The sequence below is a fragment of the Ciconia boyciana genome, chromosome 5 (genome assembly GCF_034638445.1).
Source record: "Ciconia boyciana chromosome 5, ASM3463844v1, whole genome shotgun sequence".
Taxonomy (NCBI): Eukaryota; Metazoa; Chordata; class Aves; order Ciconiiformes; family Ciconiidae; genus Ciconia; species Ciconia boyciana.
Genome location: NC_132938.1, coordinates 60040667 through 60049961, shown reverse-complemented (window position 1 = coordinate 60049961; position 9295 = coordinate 60040667).

Here is a 9295-nt window from a genome sequence, read left to right as displayed (position 1 = left end):
TGATGCCACATCACAGCTTCAGCTCCTGGATAGGAAGAGCAGCAGAAGTGAAGTACTGGAGAAGGGGGCATTACTGCTCCTCTGACTGCAGCTAAGATCCCCTCTGGGAAAAAAGCTTATTAGTATTTTACACTAGTGCTTTTAATTGGTAGTGTTACTTGCTAGCTTCGCAATACAATAATCCCAAGGAAGACGGGTTCACATTCAGCTAAACACTGCTAGCTAGCACAAGGTGAGAAATTCCCTGCTTAGAAAGGCTGCCATTTAAATAGATAAGGCAAATTGTAGGAGGAGAAACAGAGCTAGAGAAAAGTGAAAAGACTCGCTCAAGGTCACATGGCAGATCAGTGGCAGATCAACAAAACAGTCTGGGTCTCTGAATTGCCAGTCTGCTGTCCTTCAAAATCTTTGGAAAAAAAGTCTCTAATAGCTGTAGCTATCCTCGTGCCCATAGTGAGCCTCTGCAAATAATGTGTCAGAACTCACATTCTGGCATCCCAGAAATGAGAATTCCATATTTCATGCACTCGGCGTATGATCCCCTAAGGTGGCTAATAGGAAAGCGGAACGGTTTGTTGGATCCGTCATTTATTTTTAAAAATTAACTTTTGGCAAGCATAGTTATCCTGAAGTCTATTTTTTTCCATGGTGAGAGGAACATGCTGGTGACCATAATCTTGGCTAAAATATAGGATAAGGAACTCTTCGTCCTTCCCCCCATGTGCTATTTTGAGTTGGCATGTGTTTACAGAGATAACATTTGATGTCATAGTTGCCACATTTGACAGAGAAAAGCCTGAGAGAACCATTAACTATAGGACGAGTCAGCAATCTAAAGCATCTTTGTCCTTTGCTAAATGATTAGCTCAAAGCAATGCTTCTTCTGAAGTTTCCACCCCAAGAAAATCCTACAAACAAACACTCTAATAGCTATTATAAAATAAAGAATCCTTTATACATAACAGAATTTTACAACAGTGCAAAATCAACTCATCTTTATTGCCCACAAGAAAAAATATTTGTCATTCACTTCTGAATGTATTATAGCAATGTTAACTACAGATTTGAAAGCATCAGTGAATGAAAGAATAGAAACTAGAGACAAATAGGAGTCTGGATGCCAGATTTCTTTTTCTGCTCTACCACTTGGTTGCTCTGTAACCCTGGGTATGTCACTTAACCTCCCCACCTCAACGCATCCATATGCAAAAGGCAACAATGATTTCTAATTCACAGAAAGATGCTGCTTCTTCTGCCGTAGACCCAGTTCCTTGATCCTCCCAAGGACCTGCTTGTGAAGATTTTGGGAGAAGTTTTTTTCTGAATGAATCCAGGTAATGCCCAATGAGCTGTGAATCCTACAGGATCATATTATTCAGTAGATTAGATGTTGCTGTCAAAAAGAAGAATTGTATGGAAACTACATTCCTAGGACACTGCTGGTCATAGCTGTTTTGAAGCCCCTTGTGAGGGAGGATGATGCTGGTCCATGATGAAGCCCCAGACCACACTTTAATCTCTTAGACGCCTCCAAGCAAGCAGAGGAGCCACTGATATTTTTGCCTGCAGCTCAGTTGGTTTCTGGACTGTAAAACTCCCTCGCCATAGCTGCGAGCAGGGGAAGATGGGAACTGCATAGGGACAGCTTAATTTGTCTCTCTCGGGGAGGGGAAGACAGCACACAGGAGGCCCTTTGGATAACGGGATCTGAGCAGGTGGGGGAAGATCCCACGCTGAAGCATATTTAACTTCACTGCTAATGGGTTAAGAAGAGCGAGATTATTTTTAATACACTACTTGTGAAACATTTTTCCTGTTCCTTGAAGAAGTACTTTGGCAAAAGGTGTGGCACAGATGCCTGTAATAGTAAATGCTGTTACTGGGAAACACGGCACTATGTTGCATCCATAAGAATGTAAAGTTGCCTTTTGTAAAAGACTATTTTAGGCACTTAAAATTTTTCCATACTTTCCTTCATACTAAAAACATCCATGAAGGATGTCTGTCTTTGGTTGATGATTTATTTATCTTTTGGTTAAAGATTCAGCAGAAATGGCTCAGCCAGTATTTCCAGGGATAATGAAATTAATCTGTCGTTTGGCTCATTTTCTAAAGGGAGAAAAACACCTCCATCCTGCTGCAAAGCACTGGCTCGTATGCGCTTAGGAGCAGGGATGTGAATTTGCTGACAGGGTTACTCTGATGTTAGGATCATGCCCTTTGCTTTCCTAAAGAGTATCAGCCAAATTTGTGAAATTCTGGAGAGACTTGTTAGAGCTGGGCAGCTAAATTCTCTGAAGCTTACATGTGCTGTAGCCCCTGCCAGCTCTCATCAGACTACGGCTGCTGTAGGAAACACGCATCGATGTGTTACAAAGCCAAAACGCTGCAGTACGTCCCAGCCGGTTCCCCGCGATGATGGCGAGGTGGGGGCTGCTGCTTGCTTCACTTTCTGGAACCACCCAGTCATCTGTCAAACAGACCCGTGGCTGCACTTTTGAACCCCAGCTTTCCAGCCCAGGCTCCACCGCTCTGGGCAGGCTTGTCCTCAGCCAGCTTGGAAGATCTTAGCCCAAGTGGTGGCTGGAATTGCCACTTTTTGTAAAGCAGAACTTGCCAAAAGAATTAAGTCATCCAGGCCAGACTGAAATTTAGGGAGGGCTGAGTGCTTTCTCCGTAGAGATGATGGAGAGCTAAATATTGCCTGAGACAGCCGGAGACCACGAGAGACAGCACAGACAAGGGCACTATGGCATTAGGAAGAGCTGCAATGGGTTATATCCCCCGCCGAGTTTGTAAGCACGAGCAGAGGGCAACTGGCATGGATAAGGGAGGCGACAAAAACGGTTGTGGTTAGAAGAGTTCTTCATCGGCAAGGTGAAGAGCATGCCGGGAAAAGCAGCTCAGCCTGAGAGGCTGGGCCCTGCTGCCTGCACCACCTCTGCCACGGCTGTCCAAAGCCAGGTGGCTGCTGCTTCCACCCAGGAATGGCTCAGGGCTGAGTTGGCAGCAGCTGTGGCTGGCAAGGAAGCGGGGCTGTCACCGTCAGCCAGACTGGGAGTGACATGCCTCTGTCTCCAGGATTTTGCATGCAAGAACCCAGTTCTGGCCCATCCCATTTTCTCTTCCCTCCGTCTGGCAAAGTGGGCGGCCTCTGCCTTTGTCTTTTTATCCCAGGAGAGGAAAACGGTGGTTTGCTACACAGCTGAGAAGCCTCAAGCTGAATCTTCACTCATGCGTGGGGATGGGGGGCCAAAGAGCAGGACTGGTGTGCAGCCTTCAGCTCCCAGGACAGTGCCTACGTGCTCGGGACTGGCAGCATGTTAGACTTCCACAGCTCACGTACGTGTCCTGGCGATGTCCCCAGACCACAACAGGTCAGGACTTTGCTGTCCAAAATTCCCCATGCCTGGCATGGAGCTGCAATAGGCCCCGGGATGGAGGCCTGAGGGCACGCAGTGGCTCTGCCACAAGTTAACTTTGGAAGTTAGTAGCTTATATCTATACATGAGCAGTTTTATACCTATGCATGGAGATTATGACTTGTTGTTACATAGCTAGAGAAGGGAGATGTGGCGAGCTGGAGTCTGAGGCGGCTTGTAATCAGTGCCACCTGGATCCTCGTGCGACAGAGCAGGAGGCTATCAGAAGTGCTGGCTCTAAGGGAACACTGAACAATAAATTTTTCTGCAAAATCCTTTCCTCAAATCCCATTTAGTCCAATGGAAATAATTGCTATACATGTTACAGGTAAATAATGCCAGTGGGATTTGTACCATGTAACGGTGAGTACCCGAAGAATAAGAGTGTCACCTCTGAGGTATCCTAGTTTTGTGGAAACTTCTTGCCTTTAGGCTCTCCGTGCTCATTTCACCATGTTAAAAATGAAGGCAATACTTTTCCTTTTTTTCTTCCCCAGGAAAACTTTATTTGCCTTCTACCCTCAGGAAAATAGAGACAGGAACAAAAGAAAAAAAGGAAATACAAAATAGGCAAACAGAATTAGATTTTTTTTTCCTTAAAAACTTTGAACATTTTAAAAACCAAACATTTTCCACAAAAAAAGCTCACATCTGTTATTTATAAAATTCCATTTTTATGTGATTTTTTTTTTTTTTTTACTGGCTCCCATGCAGATACCAACAAAACAAATCGGGCACAAGTATTACATGTTGTACCAGTAAGTGCTAGAGTCCCTGAAAGAATATAGCAGCGATTATTTTTTTTCTAAAGATTTGGCAAGGGAGGTGTGTTTGGAGGAGGGATAGAAGGAAGAGAGGTAGCTTGAGAACAAAGAGAAGGGTGATTAATAGAGTACAACCCTCTTTATCTTCTTTGTCTCCAGATACCAAAAATATTCAGGTGAGTAAGGGAAATGGCAAGTAAGCGTAACATCCCTGATGAGAACCTCAGTAAAATGAAACAGACTTTCAGATAAACCCATTTTCTTCTTCTGATGAATATATTCGAACAGGCACAAGCTTGTCAGTTTGGGCACTAGACTTATTTTTAAACATTTATCTAGTCAGCATGCCAGGCTCCTAGATATGCTCACAAGCAAAATTCTTAAGCCCAGTGCTTTATAACTGCAGAATGGCGCTGTTGTCTTTCTTGGGAAACACATTATTTCAGCCGGGTCTGCACACAGAAGCCGTGCCGCTTCGACCACTCGGGCATAAGAGCACCAGCACAACCTTTCCCCTCTCCCCCATGTCGTGACTGCCATTATACCAGTATAAAGACCCCATACCGATATTATTATTCCTCTCCAGGAAAAGGAATGAATTGCAAGCACCTTCCTGCCACTGTAGGTGAATTGATACCAGGAGCTGTAGATGCAGTTAAAAGACCCCCCTCGTGCTTCCCCCTCCCAGGTCTCCCACACAACCGACACAGTTACACTTGTACAAAATCTAGCTATAGAGCAGGCTTTCATGGACCAGGAGTCTTTACCCTTTTTTAATCCACTTAGATTAACAGCAGTGCACTGCTAATTCACATGGCAAAGAGCAAAGGGCTTTCTGCAAAGCACAACTTTTTCTTGTAGCAAAAATAGATGAACCCACCTTCCTCCAAAGAATTGATTACTGGATGCCTTTGTGGGTTTTGTACTGCACTCTGGTCGTGTGAATTAGGTGTAGTTTGGTGAATGCAAAAGCTTAGCCCCCCTTCCTCCAACCATATGTGGGGAAGGAAGGAATTTGTGTTTAAGTTTAGGATTGTAAAAAATACAACAGCTGTATATATATATATATATATATATATTTTTTACATGTAATATTTTTGGTTTTACATGTAATACCAAGCATTTTAAAATAACAGAAATACAGAGCCCTCTGAAGTTTTCCTAAAATGTCTGTCATGCTAAGAATCTCAATCTCCATTAAACCGGCAACACATTTTAATGGGAAACAAATAAAATCATAAATTTGTTATGCTAGGGGCTAACTTTGTCCTGTTAACAACACTGCTAGTCAAAAGGAGCCTTGGTCCATAAAGAAGTTTCTTATGAGATGGACAACTAAATATTATGGATTTACTAAATAGTAAAGGATTACGTGCACTTTACATACATAACTTGTTTAGATTGGCTTTTAGGCCACTCAGGATTTTCACTAATAGAAATCAAGCAATTCAGAATCCAGGCTATTGCTGCTGCCTCAGTGGAGCTAAGCTGCTAAAGCAATTTTTAGATACACATAGTCTCCTATGTACCCACCATTCTGCTACATCAGTACTATTTGACTTAATGTCATGAAGATAGGTGCCACAATAATTCTAAGAGAATTGTATGTATATACACAGTGGCAGGTGTCACCAGAAATGACCGTAAGCTGCAGGGGAGGCACATGAAGGCAATTTGTACCTGTGTTAGTTTAAGTTTTTAAAATTTCCTTTAGTGTTCAGAATTTTCTTTCCAGAAATTTTCTCAAAGCAGTGGGAGATCCCTCAGCAATTAAATGAAGATGCAAATATTTTAAAATTTCTAACACTGGATATAAGTATATGAGTTAGTCAGCAACATTATTCACATAGTTAAAGTTAGCCTTGTGCTTCAGTACTTTGCTGAAAGAATTAAACAGATTTTTCCCTGCTCACTCAGCAAGGGACATTTGTGTTACCAAAAAGAGTTTCTGTATGAGCTGGTTATTAGTCACATTCTGTTGGTCTGTCAGATTTCGCTTCCTCCTTGTCTGACGCCACATCTACTAAATCTCCATTCACCTGTAGAGTAAGGCAAGTAGAATAAACCAGGACCTGATTTTTTTGTATAAAGCATTATCAGAAAATCTCGGTCTGGAACCAAAAATAAAAAATCTGGTGGATTAGTAGAGATTAAAGCTACAAAAAGTTATTCTCTCCCACTATTCAGTCACATTTGAGGGTAGCCTTAAATCTGCATTCACTTGCGCTTGCCATTCTTTTAAAATCTTCCAGTGAAAATCAAGATTTGATTTTCTTGACAGTAAAATGTCAGCAGCAGTGTAAGAGAGGCTGTTCTTCCAGGCTGTGGTGGAGATCAAGATTGCATGGCCCTTCTTTTCCTCTTCCTTTCCTCTGGCTCTGTTTCAGTTTCTTGCTCTGTGATAAATGGCACTTAGATCCAGGCGGATCCTGCTGTACCGCAAGCACAGCTTCCTTAAGTATAACATCGTGCTCTCTGTACCAGCATGCGGCGAGAGCCTGGGGTCGTGTGGAGCGCAGACCTCCATCCAGCCTCCTGAAATGCAAGTGAGGATATGGGCGTAAGCTGTCCTCTGTGTACGTCGGATCTGGAAAGTAAAAACTGATTTGTCTTTCTATAAAGCATAGAGCCAACATTGTCACCAAACATAACTGTGATGCTGATAATTTCTCCTAATAATGATAACTTTGGTCTAATACATATCCTGGGGGGTACTGATGTTATCTTGCTTACTAACATGTAGACCTTTCCAGCTCCCATCCTGCAAATTATATCACACAGTTGGTGCTCCACAGAGAGAAGGCTCCTCTTTAGCGGACCAGATGGCAGGTTTAGGGCTTTTAAAGGCTGTATCCAAAACCCACCAGAGCAAACAGACTCAGTCATTTTACATCCAGCGATTCTTTGCTGTTCACATGAAACAAAGAGCTAGCTTCTGCGCTCACATAGATGCACAAAGCTGATCATTTCGGCTTTGTGAGGAGGGATTAATTCCTGGTGGCTGTGTCTAGCCTGTGGGACAGGGGTGCTCTGTATTACTGCACCTTGTGGAGGTCTCTCTGGTTCCCTCCTAGCTCACAGACCCCCTTTCCTCTCTCCAGACTGGGCAGGGGGCAAAGCAGAGTGATTGCATTCCCACATTTCATCCCAACGCAGAGCCAAGACATAGCTGAGGCAGACAGCAGGACCCAGAAGCTAAGGGGTACTCAGGGTCAGACTGCATAAACACAGTCAGTATTAAGTCTGTATTATTTGCTTTCGCTGCAGTGCCTCGGGTCTCTGAGAACCTTACTGTGCCAGGCACTGTACAAGTCCAGAACAAACTTACCCCAATATAGACTTCGAATAAGGACAGTATTGAACCATGACAGATTTAGAACACAGCCTTTAAAGATATCATTGAAAATATTTTAAAACCCTGTTTTTTTTGAGGAACGCCGCCCCCACCCCTTTAGAGGGGAGACCTTGTCAGGCACTAAATAAATGTTTACAGAAAGGTGTTTATGACTCAACATTAAATAATGATTTAAGATGGAAATGTTGACAGAGCCTGAGTGCTAGCAATACTTCTAAGAATCTTGATGCATCTGGGAATTTATTTCCTTTTACAGCCTATGATAAAAAAGAGAATAGCTCTATCCATGTTTTAAAATAAAAGCAAAACTTCACATCAAGGGCCAACCAAAATGATCTGTAATCCCCAAAACCAGGAATCTCTACTGGAAACAGGGACAAAACCTCTACTGTAGATGTTTCAGCAGCAAAAACAACATAAAAAAAATCATCTCCATATGTTGCATAGATTCCTTTTTCTGTTTACAAGTCATTGTTTCAGAAGTTAAGATTTTTTAACTAGTGCTCTTTTCACTTCTCTGTTCCCCTTGTTTGTCTTTTTATCTTGAAATGTGTATTTGCTTCAGAAAAGTCTTCTTAATTTTGACCCACTCGTGGCCTGACTAAGCACTGAGCTAATATTGACTAATATTTCAAAATAAATTGCTCCCTCTAGTGAGATCGCAGCAGTACTGATGTCTAGCAGATGTGACTGAAAACTGCTTGAATGTGTTTTTCTGTACCACTCGATTAAGCGGTTGGCTCATTATGGATTTGATTCTGCGCTCCTTGCTCAGACAAAACTTCAGATGATCTCAAGAGGAGACCTGCCTGAGCAAGGAGTGCATGATAAGGCCTTCTGCATTTAAGATAATATTATTTACAAAGGCTTATGCCTCCTACACCATTAAAACCTTCCCTTAAACAACGCGCCAATTAACTAGCAGACCTTTGGAGAAGCACGCTAGCTTGCAGAATGCTAAAGCCTTTGCTATGAATAGGTTTCATACAAACAATACTGTTATCACTGTCTCCTTCGTTTCTTGCAGCTCCAAGTCGTTTGAAAAAAAAAATCCAATTAAAGGTCGACCTCACTCCAAACATGAGCCGGACGCTTCAGGATGCTCCCCTACATCAAGCAGCTTTTAAAGTAAAAAAAAATTGATATGGTATATTTTGTGGCTTCTGAGCAAAAAGACATTAAAAAGGAACAGCATTAGTATTCTTTTCGGCACCTTCTACCATGTCAGCATGGGAGTATCAGAAGTAAAGCATTTCATAAGGAAATGGATGCCCTTTCTCTTATTGATTAATAGACTTACTCTGGGAACACTCCAGAATAACTCCTGGAGAGGCAAGGACCAGGGCGCTGGGACGCTTCTCGGCTCATTGGTGTGAGCTCCTCATTAGCAGCTTTATCCTGAAGCTGGCTACGCAGCCGCTGCGGGTGCTGCAGACAGCACCTCCCTCCCCGAGCATCTGTGCCACATGGCCCGGGAATGCCATCGCTCGAGGAGGCCCAGCCCGGGTGGCCTCCAGGCAGCTCCTCGAGCAAAACCGTGCCGGCAGAGAAGCAGAAAACCAGTAACTGGTGTCTCGTTATCAGCCATCCCACTCCCTGCTCCTTGCCGTCTGCTGGGCAGGGCAGGGGCTGCTGCCGGTGGAGAGCTCGAGCCGCTGCTGCCAGAGTGGCTGGCAGTGGAGTGGCTGGCAGTGGACCTGCTGCCTGTCCCCCCCAGCGGGAGCGGGTCTCGGGGGCTCTCGGCAGAGGTTACC